The following is a 17,308-nucleotide window of genomic DNA, read 5'->3' on the forward strand; positions in this document are numbered from 1 at the left end:
TAAGAGCGACGGGACCCGTGATAAAGCTATAAATCTGACTGAACAGTATCATTTCCTGCCCAGGTCCTAAAAGCAAGAAGAAAACAATTCTAACTTTTATAGAACTAAATCACTTATTCTCGAAAAATCACAGCTCCAAATAGAAATTTTCCAAAAACAGTTTTCTTTTTAAGTTTTAAATCTGCACATACATTGCAAACATCAGCATCTGTCAATACATATCTACTTCTAAAACTTAGAAGTATGAAGGTATCCTGGAATTTTATATCAAGTCACAACTATCTACATATATAACAGGATGAATATCATGTAGGTATAAATTTATGATATTTTATCTACTGCTTATTCTTTTTCTTCTAAAGTTTTTATAAAAACATTAACAATTATACCCTTAGCAAAAGCTATGCTAATTTTTAAGTTACCAAAATTGTCAGCTGGCCAACATGGAGTTTTTTGTTTCTGTTTTGTTTTTAAATAGGCTCTTAATCCCACACTGGCCTTGCATTCCCAATCTTTCTACCTCAAAGCTACGGGATTATGAGAAGGTGTCACTTAGTCTGGCCAATGAGTTATTTAAGGCCATTTTGTCTTCTTGCTCCTGCCAATATTGTGAGTTTAGAGTAAACCGAAATGCCAATGACATCAGAGATTTATAGAGACTTGAATAACATAACTACATTTTTCTAAGTATACTCAAATCAAGTTTAATGTCTTACTCACTCATTATAGCTAAAGTTATTCTCTTCAAACAAGAGCTAAATAATCTTAGTGAAGGACCACACATGTCTATCCACCAAGCTCCTAAGTCCTTCCTAAGTACTCTATAATACAGGGCAAAAAATAATCCTTTCCTGGGCTTACTTTCAAAAAACAAACAGTTACAAAAAATTTAGGTCCGGTACATTTGAGATTTTAATTTGTTTTGCAAACATTAAGAATACACCTAATTTCCTTTATAGGACCTTTGCTAATGAGTTCTAATTCTAAGAATAAACATGAATAAAAGTATGTACCTTACATAATTGAATATCCAGACATCTCTCGTTAAATTTACACACATGAATGAACTCAAAATGATACAAAGTAAACTTCTTTGAAAATATTTACATAATATTATCATTAAAACCAGTTCTAGATTCCTAAAATCCCGAAACTGAAATTAACTATATAGAATAAATCACCTTGTTTAATACCATGTAAATGAAATCCTCTCATAAAATACGGAAATGCTTATCCTCTACTGTATTTTCTCACTGGGTGTGGGGGTCGAGCATGGAGGGAGACAAGTGGGGAAGAAGGGAAGAGGCGGGGAAATTACACATTCATGAGACTACTAATCATTCTGACACGACTTCAATAACAACAAAATAATAATAGTCACTGTTCCCCAAAGGTGAACCCTGACAGCGTTAGGTACAGCGACAACACACTTCTGATCCATGGCAAAATAGAAAGGGTGAGAGATGTTAGTACTTCTCCTTAAAGCTAGATTCATTTTAAAGACTGGGCCTTTGTTCTATGCATCCTGAGGGACCAGGACAGGAAGATGTTTTAAAATGAGCAGGGAGAGTAAAAATGGTCAGAAAACACAGAAGGAAAATACAAGCAGTACCAGGGCAGCAGTTGCAGGAAGAGACACCCCTCAGTGGGGTGACAGATTTATCCCGGACTGCATTCAGTGGTGAGTGTAGAAGGGAGGGAGGTGAAGACATCGCCAAGGGCTATGTATGAAACAGAACTTTGTGGCATGCAGGCCTCTGGGTTTTATCTGTGGGAGACGAAAAAAATCAAGAGCTAGTGATATTTGGGAGTGTTCAAAGAGTGAATATATTTACCATATATGTTTTTAAGTGATCCTAAGTTACACCGTGAAAAAATGGTCTATGTAAGGCCAGGAGCAGGAAAAAGAGTTAGGAAGTGGCAATAAAGGATGGTGGTTCAAGACTACAACGGCAGCACATGTGCTTGCTGAGTAAAGCAGCTGGATAAAGGACACACTCTGAACAAGAGCAGATAAGGACGGGTGGGTGGGTGTGGCAAAGAATCAAGGGAATCTGGAAATCACAATCTATCAACGAGAAGGTGCATATGTCAGGAGTATAATGAAATTCCTGGCTCCTTCATAAAAATGAAAGTCAATTTTGTAAATAATTTACAAAAATAGTTCAAAATGTTAAGTAACATTTCCTCTTTAGATCAGAAACAAGGACTGTTACATTCTTTGATCAGGGTCTTGTGCTGTGAACTGACTGACTCTTCTTGATTCTCATACCAGATTATAAGAACAAGAAGCACAAACATTCCTCTAGGAATAATGTTATATATCAAAAGTAGTAGTTCTCATGGGGAAACATTGAATTATAACCTTTTCATCATCCCTTTGTCTCCACAAGAAGCTATATATTTTTTAAAGCATACAGGTAAGTTAGCTTATACTAAATCTTCTCTACCAATCTCATTCTTCAAAAAGAATTGTCTTACAAAGTAGCACAGGGAATTATGTTGGGACAAAATGGAAGTGCTAAGCTGGCTTGAATTCCTCACTGTACTACTATATGACTCATGAAGGCATGCTACCCAACACAAATTCCTGCCATATCCTGGACACTTAACTACACCGATTCAAAGACTCAAAGCCAAGGTCAGTAAGTCTGCATAATTACAAATCTCAAAACTCTCAAGTTTAAATAATCTAACCAACGACTTCAGAGATGTCTGAGGAGGACTGTGATGGAGAAACAGGGGGCAAGGATTTCAGTTTTTTAAATAATCAGGGAAATAGAACTAGAGTACTTTACAAATTTAACCAGAAAACATCCACGCATGTGGCTTTTTACAGAACAACAAACAAGGGCAGACAAAGAACAGTAATATTTAACAAACAGCACACCCTTCATCCAGATCCTCAGAGACAAACCAACCTTCTCTAAGACCTAGAATGCTAGCTAGCAATTGCTGGACTGGGCACAGAGCTGATCCCTGAAAACTCCTTTCCATGAAAGAGGTCCTTTCCTGGTAACAAATACACAATGATTTCAAAACTTTTCTCAAATTGTACCTGAAGGTTCTAGCAGCACATTTAAAGTGCTGCCAAGAATTTCCACTCCCCAAGTGTCAAAGTGTCCGTCTGTCATCAACAGACAGACTTCAAGCTGATGTGCTAAGTCGGGTTCTTTCCTGCTTGCTCCATACACCCAGCAAGTGCTGCTTTCCTGACTCTCTGCTTTTGTTCCTTCTTACACGTACCTTAGTTATGTTCTAAAAACTTCACTACAGGACTCTTAAGAAGAGTTGTGCCGAATGAAGACAAAGCTTGAATAAAGCTCTAGTCTTGAACAATCGGATTCAAGACAAATTTGGGGATAAATTTGCAAACTCAAATACAAGATCATTTTTCCTGTCTAAGGGAAAGTGAGTGCAATGTTTGGACGAACCCTCGATGGAACAAACCAAGTGGGAGAACCAATCTGGACCAATCAAAACACATATATGAAAGGCTCCACAGTGAGAAAAACCTGGAACAACCAACTCTCAATACATCCAGGTGTGGAGGCAAACATAATGCCAGCACTGAGTGGTAGAAGTAGCAAGTTCTGGAATTCATCAAGGTCAACTTTGGCTACATAAAGTTTGTCTCAAAAACAACACCCCCCCCAAAAAAAAAGCTCCAAACCCCAAGCCCAACAAACCCTTTCCTCTGCAGCCCCCACCACAGCAGGCTGGATGGAAAGTAAGGAAAACAGGTCCTTCAATGCTAGACTAACAGGGCAGAGTCCACACAGGGAGGGACACGCACAAACCGCTAGTTTGGGGGAGTCTCACACTTACTGTAACCTAGATCTCAACAACCAGGCCAAGCTAGTCAAGCTCTGAATGCTCACTGGAGTTACCCACATCTCCAACAGCACTCTATCTCCACTGTCACCAACCAGCACAGGCACTCCAATAGCATCCAAACAGGTATTTACCAACCTGGTCTGCACTCTCCTCAAATCCATTTTCCATCCATCAAGCCGAGCAATTTCAGTGACAGTTTATGTTCCTAGATCTGCTGATCAAACTTCTTCAACCACCTGCCCAGACAAGTAAGCTTAAAGGCCCTATGTAATTCATCTCCCTGACCCCTCTTCACAAACTCCTCCCTCCCACCATTAAACTACTGAAATAGCTTCAGTTACTCAAATTCTTCTCCCTCAGGGTCTTTCTACAAGCTGCTGCCTCTACAATGCTATCACTCACTGCTCACTCACTCTTCTTTGAAATTTTAATGCCAAGTTACAAAGCCTGTCCTTCTCAGTCACTGAAAGCACTTTATTGTAACTTTAATTGTAAAATGACACTTTAATCAGCCCTGTATCAGGCAAAGCCAGGTGGTACATACCTTTAATCCCAGCACTCTGGAGGCAGAGGCAGGCAGATCTCTGAATTTGAGGCCAGCCTGGTCTACATGGCTGCTATCCTGTAGAGCTGCAGCTACACAGCAAGGCCCCATCTACCAAACAATGCCATCGTTATAATGCTATGAAGCTAACAATTAGTATCGCCTATTTTGTATCTGGACCAGAAATTAGACCACCTGCTCAAGGCTATACATCTGATAACTATGTAGATAGGCTCTGAGCCTAAGCTAGTAAGGTTTCCCTTTTAGACACCATGGTAGGTCCACAATCAAACATAAATACAACTTATACTTTATTGTGTGTTTTCTTCATAAAATAGAAAGGGTATAAGAGTCAACATCATCATCAATAAAAGGGATGGTTCTTATTTTTTTGATGAACAACATAGAAAGTACGGTATCTACAACCAAATATTACTAAGTCAGAAAGATCACTTTTGAAGACACTGAGACAACAGTCTCTACAACACTGATCATACCTATTTTAAAGAAATTTATATTAATGTCATAGCAAAAACACATGAACAAACATCACTGCAGTAGCTGGCGAGTGACTGCTGCCGGGCCTAGTGGTGCACACCCGACTTCAGGAGGCAGAGGAAGGAGGCTGAATCTGACCCCCAAAGGCAAAACAGAACAATCACTGTGCTGAGGCTGGCCTTCAGCTGTAGAACTGATGATTAGCAAGGCCCTGGTCTGACTGACTGCCAGCACTGTGGGACTGAGGAGGGGAAGGGAGGAGAGGAGAGGAGGGGGAGGAAAGGAAAGTGAGAAAAAAATTACCCAAAAAGAACTTCAAGTAGAAGTAAATGCAAAAATTAATATATACCAATTTTCCACATTCCAAATGAACTAACATATTAAAGTACTTTCTAGAGTAAATTCTACTGTAACCAAACTCTAAATTTCATTATGAAGCTAATAATTCAAACACTGTATAATAAATATGTAAGACACATCTAGAAAGTGGAATAATCCACTATGGCATCCTTTTCTTGTGGATTCTCTCTATATAGTATGGGGTTTTCCTGCTAACATGTTGATGCAGGTGGCCAGCATAAAATCACTTAGCTCACACGGTAATTCAAGGCATCTGAGCCAGGTACCATGGCTTGTTCCTAGTGTCCAAGGAGAGGCTGAGGCAGGACAGCTTGGGCCCAGGAGTTGGTTAGCACACCTAACCAACACACAGAGGCCTTATCTGGAAACAACAAAAATCCTAGACAAACAGAAGGCACCGCCACCACCCCCCACCCCCCACCCCCAGACTGGTATTAGCACGTTTCACTGTTTCAGGGGCACCAGCATTTTCCTCCTAGCTATGGAGTTTGCACTACCATTGCACTATCAAGAAAAAAGAGAACGAAGTGCAAGTCACACCAGGCTGAGAGAACGGAAAAGCTGTCCCTTTCCTAGTGTTTAATGAGCACACTGGCAAGTTACTTTGATTGCTAACACAGACTTTAACTTAACTTGCCTTTTCAGTTTTCAATATACTCCACACACACAAGTTCTCCTTGTCTACCAAAGGAGGGAAAAGGAATAAAAACCACAACAAACTGTCAGTGATATTTAACTTTACCAAGAAGCACTCAATTAGCCCCTGAAACTATTCATGAGGAGCCTGCCCGATTAACTTTTACTACAAGAGTGTCTAAACTCTAGGACACTAAAACTATGTGCAACATTCCACTGTACAATATTATAATCCAGGAGATTTTTGTTTTAGCAATATGCTGAGATTCTCAACCAGCTATTTTAATTCCCAATTATTATAAATAGTTCTAATATTATTTAATTCCTGAGAATCCCTCCGAAATTTCAGCCAAAAATTAGTTCACATTTCTGATGCAAATTCATAGCCTAGCAATCAAAGCAAGCCAGGCTGTAGTTTTGGTAAAGAAAGATGTTCGATAACTGAGCAACAACAACAGGCTAATGCATGCTGCAGATAGCAATGGAAGATGCATGGGAGACTGGATGGGAATGTGCTTGGTTGAAAACCAGGGTGTGGCTCACACCTGCACTTATCATTTTGGAGAATGTGCGTCTTAACAGTCCTTTCCAAGGGTTACAGAAATACTTTGTGAATTTTTGAATAATTAATACAAAAACATAAGGTACCCAGGGTCTGGAAGCAAAAGTGAAAGGCAATGTTCCAAATCCCAAACTTGAAATCTGGTGACCTTGCAGGATGGCATTTCCAGGCAGATACGCCACAGAAATGAGTATTCTCCTCGCAAAGAATGTATGCTCGGGAAAGCATTCACTCAAGTGCCTCCTCCTAAAATTCGGTTCTGATCTTGGTAAAGTGTTTTGTTCATGTGAATAAATTGATTTTGTGGTTTTTAATTTTTTTTCCCATTTCTAGGTATCAGTAAGCCTTATAAAGGTCTAAATCCAACTCATCAAACATAAAACACCTTAAAAGAAAAATATACCATTAGAACACCAAAGCTCTAATTATCTAATAATGCTAATCTATGGGAGGAAAGGTATGTATCTACTAAAGATACATGTATTTTTGAATTTAAAAGTCTTAAAAACCACGAAGTCATTATTATTAGATGCATGTCTCTTCAGTGGATCATCTGTGCACTAAAGAATCAACTCGTACCCAGCACTGAAGGCAGCTGAATTGAGAACCCGTACAGAAGAGCCTAAACTTGAGCAGTCCTTCCTCTTTAAATGCAGATATAAAATTATAAAACAGCCACACAAGGACTGCTAACAGCAGAGAAGCTGCGGAGTTTAGGATACAAAGCAACCCTCTAAGCAACAAAGACAGGTCCTGTTGCAAGTATCTGAAGACTTTTCTCAAGGACTGGGGGCAAACGTTCTGACACTTTGCTGCGGGTATGCATTTCTACATGGCTCTCAGAAAATTCAAACTTTAAAACTCAGGAGAGAGAGACAAACCGCTGAAAAATTGGGCATTTTGAAGATCTGTAACGCCAACAAAATACTTTGTATTCCAATCATCTAAGACTCACAGACACAATGGAAAAATGGTACCTATACTAGGTCATATCAAGAATTTGTTTTTCCTGGGTTTAATTTCAAACGTCTTGGTGTGCTCAAGAATCTACACATCACATGACATGAATTACAGGGAACAGATACTCTTACAAGCACTGGCTGAACCCTGTGTAGATAACCTGCCTTAACTGCATCCTATTTATTTTTTGTTAACTGCAAACCTAGAAGGGTAGAATGTCCCAGCCCTCTCCTGTCACAGTTTCCCAGGAAAATATGTGTGACTTTCTCTTGTTACCTGTGTCATCCCTCAGGAAAGAAGAAAGCACACTTAAAGCTAGTGGATGCTTAAAACCTGCCACCTCCTCAGACTCACAGGGCAAAACTGTGCTCCATGAATTTCTCTTTCTTTTTTTCTTGGCTTCTTTTCTGAATTTGTGTTTTCTTTTCTGAACACTAGACTTTTACCTAATAATTTACATGATAGCTTTATGAAGAAAACACAAAAAACATTCCTAAACTAACAAAATGACTCACTAGCAAGATGGCCCCATCCACCCTCAAAATGTCGATGATCATACCATTGTTTACCCAGCTTTCCCCGCCATATACTTACCTGTGCAACTTCTTTCAACATTTGCTACTCTGGGGATTGGAAAGCTCAGAGCTGGAGGCTGAAGTGAAGAAGGAAAGGTTGGAGGGTGAGCCATGGCACCAGCCCCACACTAGGAGCTCCCCTGAGATATTACAGCAGGGTTGACACCATAGCTCTGAAGTTCAAACTCCAGCAAACGATAAGAAAGGAGTCCAACCAGAACATGATAAACGATGGGATTCTTCTGCTCTTTGAAAAATAAGGAAATCATGCTATAAAGATCTGAATGTCCAGTTTCAACATTATGACTCCCTGTTTATCTGTTCATATTACCCAACCCCAGAATCATCTTTCAGACTGCTTCAAAATGCTAATTAAAACAACCAAAAAAGGGCAAAGCTCTGAAGCATCTTGCACACTTTGCAGGAATATGCGAGGATAGGGCTTACCTGGCCTTCATGAAAACATGTTAGGAAAGTATGTTCAAATATGCTGCCTATCCATTCCTTGCACACTCTTGTTCTCCTGCATACTCAACCTTAACTCTACCCTCTCTCCATGTTAACACCATCAATCAACAGAAGGGAAGTTGGATTACACAGCTCTAACTCCTGCAAATGGACCAGTGAACTGTTTAAAAACAGAGAACTTTTGTTTTTCTTGGGAAGAAATTAATTCAAGTGTTCTATATTGATTAAAAAAATAAGGACCTGTCCATCAGCGATTCACTTTAATCAAATCAAATGATAAATTTTTTAAAGATTTTTTTAGGGTGGGTGAGGTGGCACACACCTGTAATCCCAGCACTTGAGAGGCTAACATAGGATCACTGTGAGTTTGACAACAGCCTGGGAATCTGCCTTAAAAAGGATTTTTAAAACAATCTGATGATGGGAGATGAGGTTACTCACTTTGGGAGAAAAGGCAGTGCTAGAGACTGAACTCAGGGTCTTGTACATGCTAAGACAAATGCTTTATCTCTAAACTATACCCTGAACTATATACACACTGAACTATTATATCACATTTACAAAAATGTGAGTATTTGTTTAATAATTTAAAAGCTAAATGATTTAGAGATAGATGCATTCTATTATACTTAAGCTATTTCAAAACAATATTGAATAATATGGATATCACTGAAGACTATGTTATTTTAAAATTCTCATACTGAAAAAATACATATAGCTGTAACAGAATGGCGCAGTTAAAACCAAAGTATTCTTTCAATAGGGGAAGACAGTTTAAAATGAATCTAAATATTTGGTCACATAAATTAATTTAGCAAATGTTTATTCAATATCTACTATGCCAAGTTCTAGATGATGTGAACCATACTTTAGAGTTTTCTCTACATAACAGAGGAACATTATAACTAAAAGGCAGTAGAGACATTTTAAAGTGGCTTCCTGCACCACCACTAAGGGCTCCTCACCTCTTAGCCTCTCCTTCGTTAGCTCCATTTCCTTTGCTCCCATTTTCCTCCTCTTACTGGTTCCTGCTACACTAGCCTCCTTGCTGGTCCTCACATACACCAGGGACAGTCCCGTTTAAAGGCCTTGGTTCCTGTTAGGTCCTCCATCTCAGCTGTTCAACCATTTCCCTGTCTACTTACATTTATTTGTTTTTAATTGGAGACTTTACCCAGTCCTTCTGTCTTTTGTAACATCAATGTCATGTCACATACACTGAAAAATGTCTCAATTTTGGTTTGCATGTTTTTCATAATCAGACTGAAATTATGCATTTGAATGTTTTATCACCACAAAAGTGTTATGCCTTTCTCAAGTTCATTACATGTACTTCATGTATTTCCAGTATGTGAGTGTATATGATGCTATATTTGTTCTAGGTGGCGCTAGCCTTAAACTTGGTTAAGTTGGTACATCCGCCAGTTTTCCCTACTGGAAGTTACAATTTCTGCCTTTTAGAATCATGATGTTTTCATGTCGGACGAGTCAGGGAAGTCATGACACTGATAAGTAAGTGCTTTCTTTGTATCTGAAGGCTGCTTTGAACTTAAAGCAAACAAACCTTGAGGTGAAATTAAAGAGTAGACTGCAACTGTATTTGGGACAGACAGGAAGAAAGGCACTTACTCTCACATAGTTTTTCAGCTTTAACTTTGGATCATAACTTCAAATATTTAAGGCATACAGGAAGAACATCATAATGATGACAACGACATTTGAGAGAAGGATTACCAACTAATGATCGCATGCATCCAGACCCTGCTGCAGCACTTACTGCTGCGGTGTTCTATGGCAATTCGTTCTTCCCTCGTTCCTTCCACATTTGTTACATTAAATACTTTAACAAAGTCAATCTTCAGAAGATCACACTCTTCAATTTCAACAGTGTCAATGACTACATAATCACTCAACATGACATCAGAAGATAAGAATTCAAGGTTCTTCAAACTCAAGGTTCTTATTCTACTCATCACATTTTTAAGGAATTATCACAGTGCTTTTATCCTGGCAGAAAGGTTTTAAAACTTAATATGCTAAATATTGGTCCCACACAAGGCCTTTATGTTTTTTCTTTGAAAAAAATGTAATATCAGATTTTCATTAAAAATGGTAACTTCAAGTAGGAGAATGAATGACAACTGTTTATGAGCCTATTAGACACTAGAAAAAATGGAGAGGGTGAATTCAAAGGAAACGATCTGGTTTTGTGCTTTAGGTCAAATAGATCAGAGCATGATAACTTATAATGTATTTATTGATCTGTATTATGTTTCTTTCCAAATGATATTTTATAAGTGCTCAGATCTGGTATGATAGCTTTGTCTTACATATTATACAGTGTCTTTTCCAACAGAAAGCATCCAAGCTGCATGTAAGTATTAACACAGAATCTATTATTATCACTATTCAGAATGATTCATCTATTTTCTCAATTAATTTACCATTTTAAAGAATGAAACTTTAAAACTTCTGGTCCAACCAAGATGGACTAGTAGCAAAAATCTCTTCTCCCAAGACAACTCAAAAATGGATAAAATACAGAGGCAAACAGATTGGTAGTTCAAGGCCTGCTCGGGCCTTACAGTAAGATTCTGTCTTAAAAAAACTGAGAGGGGAAGCTGTATTCACAACAGTTCTCAGGTATGGAGCCCAGTAACTGCCCTCACTGACTGACTGACTGACTGAGTTCTCCAGCTGTGATGGAGGAAAGCTGAGCACTGGAGCTCAGTCAGGAAGTTCTTAGAACCTGAAGCAAGCAGCCCAGAAAGCTAGCTAGACAGGAGCTGCACAGGGAAACAGCTCAGGAGAGCTGGAGAAGGGCCCAAAGTACAGTACTGACCAGCAAGGAAACAGTGGGGGAGAGAACCACCTGACAAGAACCAAGAACCTGATCCTAAAGGCTACCCTGAAATACACAGCATTAATGTTCCCAGAAGCCAGAGCAGAAAAACACTGGAATTCAAGGGAGGAGTAAAGTACTCAGAAAAACACTAGCTTAGTAGCTGAAGAAAACTGGCCCTACCTAAAAGCTATTGTTTCTCTTCAATGAAATTTTTTAAAAAAGAAAAAGGGCAGAAGCAGAGGCAGAAACAAGAGAAAGATCTCACAAGGATCAAATGTTTCTTAACTCCACCCCCAGGAAATCTCAAGAACTTTAACACAAATGCTAAATAGTATGTAAGACAGCAAAATGAAACTACCAAGGACAAAAAAAAAATTGATTATGCAAAGGAGCAGTAAACTGAGTAGCTCTAACATGTAGGAAACTCCAGTTATCGACAGGACGGTCTCTTGATTGACATGACACATGGCAGAGTGAGTGGACAGTGACAGTACAATCAGATGCTACGGGCAAAGAAGGCAGAAAGGCAGCCAGCATGGGGAGTCAGAGCATGGAGATGCGGGGATCAAAGACTACTTAACAGAACATGGGTGGGGGGTGGTGCAGAAGAACAGAGCAGGGACTCAGTAAATGGAGCGAGATTCTCGGGCAGCTCTGCTCGTATGTACTGAGTCCCTTGAAACAAAAGCACAGAAGACATTTGAAGGAAAAAAAAAGAATTTGATAAAAACTACAAACAAACACAACAACTTCCAAACACTGGAGTCATGAACCATACATCAAAGATTTATCATAAGTTCAAGGCCAGTCTGTTCTACAGAGTGAGTTCCAGGATAGCCAGGGCTGTTACACAGAGAAATACTGTCTCAAAACCAAACAAAACAAAAAACAATAACAACAACAACAACTTATCATAATAAAACAAAAAGTCTTAATCCTTAGTAGTAGCCAAAGAGAGATACACATAGGCAACCAAAGTTAACAATCACTGCAGACTGTTCACTGAAGTTATAAGACAGTGGAGCCCCGTTCTAAACCACTGTTAGACTGGCAGACTGATTGGCTCATCCAGTTCAGGCACACCTAACACTCTCCATCTGCCTGCTGCAGTCCCAAACACTGGGATTATAGGTCTGTGCCACTATGGCTAGCTAGTATACTATTTTTTAAATTCTAAAAGAGAAACTACCAATTCTTAATCTCTTACTGAGCAAAAGTGGTTTTTAAAATGAAGAAAAAATAAAAGACATTTTCACACACAGGAATCTAACAGAATTCATTACCACCAGCTATATATTTAGAAGAAAACCCTTTGGTAAACCTTTTAGTAAAGAAAATGACACCCCAATCAAAAACATGAAGAAAATGAAAAGAGAGAGGAAATGGGGAGGAAAAAAAAGGGAAGGAAAAAAGATAGAAAGGATAGAAAATAAAGAAAAAAGAAAAAGGCCATCAAAGTATCAAATTATGGGTGATATTGGAAAAGCAGAAAACCCACGATTACTCCCCCTCCAAACAACAAAAAATGAAAAGTATGTAACAGATGTAAGGGAAAGTGTTCCTTCCCTTAGGAAGAGAAATTTTAGTCAGACCTAGAAAACAAACACGCATGTATGGCAGTACAACAGACCATTGAAAAACAAAATGTTCCACTGAGTCACAAGACCACTCCAGGAAATGTTCTACTTACTCAGTGTGTTAACCACATGTCCAGCAGTACTCTCAGGTGGAATACACGAACAAACAGTGGAAATTAATGTACTGCTGAACATGGAAGGGAAACAGGAAAATACAGCACCCCAAAGCATTTTGAGTACATAAATAATTTGTATTATACTAACTACATTCTCCAGCCACAAAGGGATTTCAGGAGAAACCAACATAAAATAACAAGAACAGTTTGCGCAAATCTGTGGCCAGCTGGGCTCCACAGTGATAACCTGCATCAAAGACAGCAGCACAGACACCTTAAGAAAGAATTGCACAAGACAGACAGGAGCGGGAAGGAGCAGAGGAAAACTGAAATATCCTGGGAACAGTTTCTTTACCCCATCACAGCGTATCGACAAAACAATCGCCATACCAACACCGTATTTAATGGTGACAATCTAAAGCTCTCCCTGTAAGGTAAGTAACAAGAAAAAGATTACTACTCCTTAACAATTTCTTTTCAAAAATTTATCAGAAATACTCAATTTAGACATGCTAGTAACAAAATAAAACTATCATTTCAAATGATTCTTGGTATGAAAACATATCAAAAACAAACTACTAATGAATTACAAGAATAAAAGTTTTGCAATAGTGATGGTTATAAAACTCAATTTGAGCCGGGCAGTGGTGGTGCACACCTTTAATCCCAGCACTCGGGAGACAGAGGCAGGTGGATCTCTGTGAGTTCGAGGCCAGCCTGGTCTCCAGAGGGAGTTCCAAGAAAGGCACAAAGCTACACAGAGAAACCCTGTCTCAAAAAACCAAAAACAAAACCTCAATTTGGGAAAACAAAACAAAACAAAACAAAACAGCTATTTTAATTTAATACCAACACCTATACAATATACTCCTTTAATGTATCATTTATAACCACAAATCAAAGTATTTAGGTGTAAATATGAGTGAATTTAAGTCTGTTTAAAAGGTAAGAATTAGAGAAAAATAAAGAATATCCCAATACATGAATTCAGATTGGTAGAAAACTATAAAAGAATCATCCTCTCCAACCAAAAACAAAGTCAATACAATTTCACTCATAAACTCGGGAGATTTTCTTAGTTGGAAGAGAGTCTTTAAAAGATTCAAAATGTGTCAACAGACTAAGACCAAGGTTAACAGACATAAATATCAAACATAAAGCTATGGCAGTTTAAAACAGAACAGCACTGTATAGCCATGGACAAGCTTATCAGAACACAGAAGTAACAGAACACAGAGAAGAAACAGCATGAGCTTCTTATAACAGAGACAGAAAGCTACACTGGTTAGTTAAGGAGGACGATGGGGGGAGATGATACTGGACTCCTTCCTAACTCAGACCTTATAATCCATTTCAGATAGGTTTCAAGTTAAACAGGAAAAGCAGAATTTAAAATCTTTAGAAGACTATGTGAAAATATCTTTCATCTCAATAGGGAAACATGTCTTGAATACTATTTCAATGAATTATGGAAACGTCTTGAATACTATTTCAATGAATTATGACATTATTGAACATCTGACAAATACTAATTGTATGGATGAAACTCAAAATTGGTATACTCTCAAACATACCCCTCAAAGACCACCTGGGAGTTGACAATCGAAGAAATTTAGAGTATTCCTTTGTCAGAAAACTTCCCTAGCTTCATACAGTCCCCTCTTTTATTATTTCATTCAATGTCTAACTATCCATGGCTGTTCTCTGGGGTACCCCTGGCTCTGGTCTCTCTCCCATTTCCATCTAGACCCTCCCTCCAGTGTCTGCTGCCAGGCACTGCACTATCTTGATGGCACTCTTTAGAGGTAGGAACACCTGCAGAGTCCTCTCACAGGAATTAATGGGGTCTCTTACAGTCATCTAATGACTTTAGCAAAAGCTCAACTCTGATTTCAAACTAGCTAATCATACTAACCAGAGAACATCTGCTGAATGCTCGGAGTGTTTCTATCCCATCAACATTGAACTGCTTCTACAAAAATAGATAAATGGAGGATTTTTGTTTTCACCTACTTTCATCCTGGGGTTCCCAAGAATACCATCTCACCAATTTTTTTTACAACAAACATGTTAATGCGTTTTAGTTTGGCTATATAGCTGTTTTATTTTAATATGGGAGTTCAGAAAAATCCAAAAACAAATAAATGAAGCTGCAATCATTGATACCAGCATCATCAAAGACAACTTTGCTTGCTTTTATATTTTATCTGGTTCACAGAAGTATTTGCAAGAGTAATTTCAAATTTAATGATGAATACATTTCTTTTCACAGTTGAGGCAAAGCAGTTGCTTTTTTCTGAAGAAAACATTTATTTTTCATGTAAAGCCTAGGGCCTAAAACCCTAAAAGGAGGCCATAGTCACAAAATGAATACAAGGTGTGCCACCAGATACTTTTAAATCTTTGGAAAACAAGATGTATCTTGTTTTTTAACTACATTTAAACTACCTCTGTAAGACATTTGGCTAACAGATTTACTTAGCAGAATTTTTTGGTACTAAGGGAACTACAATAAAACAAACACACACAACACCCCAAGACACTAAGGGTGTGTGTAAACCATGAGTTTTATTACAGGTAAACAAGTTCTCACAAAACAAATGTCATGGGCAGTTGAGATGGCTCAGCGGGAAAAGACACCTGCCAGAGAGCCTGAGTTCAATAACCAGGACCCACATGCTAGGAGGAGAGAACCAACTCCATCAAGTTGTCCTCTGACCTCCGCCACGCATGCTGTGTGTGTGCACACATGAAACAAACACACAGAAATAAACATCCTAAGAACAGTTAAAGAAAACAACCAGGATGTCATTTTCTGATTTCAGAAGAAAAATGTTTGTATGTAACATAAAGGAAAGCTAGCATAATGTAACAGTGAACCAACCTGTGAGGAACTTGGGAATTCATTTAACCTGATGTTAGTTGGCCAAGAAAACATGGAAAAGAGACAGAAGGCCAAATAAAATACCAAGTAACTTCTACTGCTGAAAGTGTGACTGTGGCACAGACAGAAGGATGGCACTACTACTGTTGTTACTGTTATTCTGACCACCTCGGTCAGCAGCTGTCATATGCGAGAGAACCAACACAGAAATCCTCATTTTGAGTTTAGCCCACGCCCTGCTTTGTATCTCTGCCTGGGACAACAGTTAGGGCCCTTTGTTGTCAAGATTTTCAAGAGCAAAGAGAATACTGTGACCCAGCTCACTAGATTTAGTCTTTCTTTTGTAAGTAATTTTTCCATCTGCTTACTGTTGTTCGCCTTCATTCTACACCAAATAGCAACAAGGACTAAAACCTATCTCCATCATTATTCTAGGCACTAGATCTGACAAATTTCAACTATTAACTATTCATACAGTTCCCACAGATTTTATTCCAAGGGTTGTCTCAGTCCTTGCTTAGCTTTCATATTTTACACATTTGAAGATGCACAGACGTTAATGTTTCTAAACACATTAGAAAGTACCAGGTACAAGCTAGCTGGCACAATTATGACTCTAAGACACCATCAACTAATTGGAGATGCATTTGGACTGCAGAAAATTTTTCAATGCTAACTTATAAAAATGAAGAGGGGTAGCCAGGCGTTGGTGGTGCATGCCTTTAATCCCAGCACTTGGGAGGCAGAGGCAGGTGGATCTCTGTGAGTTCAAGGCAAGTCTGGTCTACAGAGCGAGTTCCAGGAAAGGCGCAAAGCTACACAGGGAAACCCTGTCTCGGAAAACCATTAAAAAAAAAAAAAAAAAATGAAAAGGGGTACTTCCACTGGGAATGGTGGCACACACGTTTAATCCCCAGCACTTGAGAGGCAGAGGGAGGTGGATCTCTACGAGTTCAAGGACAGGGCAAATTCCAGGACAGTTAGGGCTACACAGAGAAACTCTGTCTTAAAATTTCAAAAGAGGTGAAAAAAAGGAAAAGGGGTACTTCCATTGCCTATTTATACTTAAACTTTGTTGCAGTATAAAATGTTAATCTGTATATATCAATACCTAAAATTTACCAAATAGAAGCACACCTACCTGTTTATGTGTTTAACAATTAGGTTAATTTGTACGTTCTATTACACTGTCAAGTGCTGAGTATTTAACTTGGGAAAGTGTCTGGGGTTTAGGTAGGCTGAAAGTTTGTTTTTCCTACATAAAACAATGGAATTTAAGGCATAATTTGTCAAAACATATGAAAACTACATACATAATAAAAATACATATAAAAAGAACGAAACACTAAACTCCAATTAATGATTACTTCTGGAAAAAAAAAAAACCAAGAAATGAGATATGGCAATATCTCCATAAGTATAATAAGCAAGCTGAAAATACACATT

The 17,308-nt window shown here is 38.5% G+C and overlaps 1 protein-coding gene across 1 annotated transcript in view; it reads right to left on the reverse strand.

Annotated features, from left to right (window-relative positions):
• The window catches only part of Cnot2 (CCR4-NOT transcription complex subunit 2), a 97,786-nt gene that overhangs the window by 39,642 nt on the left and 40,836 nt on the right, over window positions 1-17,308 (reverse strand). The window lies entirely within an intron of this gene.

This window comes from Peromyscus eremicus, chromosome 18 (genome assembly GCF_949786415.1).
Source record: "Peromyscus eremicus chromosome 18, PerEre_H2_v1, whole genome shotgun sequence".
NCBI classification, from domain to species: domain Eukaryota; kingdom Metazoa; phylum Chordata; class Mammalia; order Rodentia; family Cricetidae; genus Peromyscus; species Peromyscus eremicus.